This window comes from Xenopus laevis, chromosome 3L, assembly GCF_017654675.1.
Source record: "Xenopus laevis strain J_2021 chromosome 3L, Xenopus_laevis_v10.1, whole genome shotgun sequence".
NCBI classification, from domain to species: Eukaryota; Metazoa; Chordata; class Amphibia; order Anura; family Pipidae; genus Xenopus; species Xenopus laevis.
The window spans coordinates 11290897-11292531 of record NC_054375.1 but is presented as its reverse complement, the minus strand read 5'-3'; the positions used below and the strand labels follow the sequence as shown (position 1 = coordinate 11292531).

The following is a 1635-nucleotide window of genomic DNA, read 5'->3' as shown; positions in this document are numbered from 1 at the left end:
TCAAAGGTGAACAACCCCTTTAAAGGAAGCAGCGCTACCTAGAGATGGGGCGTGCTTAAAGGAGAAGGAAATGCTAAAACTAAGTAAGCTTTATCAGAAAGGTCTATATAAATACACCAGTAAACCCTCAAAGTAAGAGAGAGTCCTCTGTCAAAAGAAACACCACATTTCTTTCCTTCTATTGTGTACTCATGGGCTTCTGTATCAGACTTCCTGTTTTCAGCTTAAACCTCCAGGGCTAGGGCTTGAGCATGCTCAGTTTGCTCCTCTCTCCCTCTCTGCTGTAATATGGAGCTATGAGTGAGCATGGAGAGACTCAGGCAGGAAGTAATGTCACAGCAAGCTAATATGGCAGCTGCTATCCTAACCAGAGAGCTTCTAGAGCTGTTTACTCAGGTATGATAAAACATTCTGCGGAATAAATATAGTGTTATAGCTTGCACTATTGTGGCTAATCTAGTGGCAATAAACTGCTGCGGTAGCTTTCCTTCTCCTTTAATAGGCAGTAGTGTTGGTTCCTCTATTAGATCCAACTTAAAGGGGTTGTTCACCTTTAAATTAACTGTTAGTATGACATAGAGCGTCATATTCTGCGACAATTTGCAATTGGTTTTTATTATTTGTGGTTTTTGAGTTGTTTAGCTTTTTATTCAACAGCTCTCCAGTTTGCAATTTCATTCATCCGGTTGCTAGGGTCAAAATTACCCTAGCAACCATGCATTGAACAAGAGACTGGAATATGAATAGGAGAGGCCTGAATAGAAAGCTGAGCAATAACAATAAATGTGTAGCCTTACAGAGCATATGTTTTTTAGAAGGGGTCACTGACCCCCCCCCCATTTGAAAGCTGGAAAGCATAAGAGGAAGGCAATTAATAAAAATATATATATAAAAAATAAACAATGAAGATCAATTGAAAAGTTGCTTAGAATTAACCACTCTAAAAGTTAACTCAAAGGTCTTAAAATCTCTTACCTTCTGATCTGTCTCCTAGAGGTGAATACGACTACCAGTTAACCCTTCGCACTGACCTGTACACTGACCGCCAGACGCAGTGGTTTTACTTCCGAGTCCGCAACACCCGAGCCGCCGTCCCTTACCGCTTCACCATCGTCAAACTCAGGAAACCGTCCAGCCTTTACAGCCGTGGCATGCGGCCGCTCGTATATTCCGTGGCGGAGGCAAAAAGCTGGCGGTGTTGGCTGGCGCAGAACAGGAGAGAATATAAAGTACTACAGGAACAACCTGGAGCAGAATGGGCAGCCATACTTCTCTCTGTCTTTGACCTTCCACTTCCCGCACAAGATGGACAGTGTCGGACTGGGATACCAGGAAAACTCCCGGTGGGCTCAGGTGTCAGTGATCTCTTGCTTTTAACTATTTGGCCTATTTCATGGTCATTCCCTATTTCTTAATAATGGAAGAATATAATATAAAAGACTAATAGGAGAATAAAGAGGTTGAGTGAGTAAAGGATAGTTTGGAAAGTGGGCCCTCAACCTAAGGTTTTCTGGTGGGCCCCTTATATCCCAGTCCAACACTGAAGATGGACACGTGCTATTTTGCACACTGTTACCCGTATACCTATTCCCACCTGCAGGATTACTTGGCCAGTATCACCCGTGGCCCGGAACG

At 43.4% G+C, this 1635-nt stretch overlaps 1 pseudogene; it reads left to right on the top strand.

Annotated features, from left to right (window-relative positions):
* The first annotated feature begins 965 nt into the window (after positions 1-965).
* LOC121401149 lies at positions 966-1377 on the top strand (annotated as a pseudogene).
* The last annotated feature ends 258 nt before the right edge of the window (positions 1378-1635 follow it).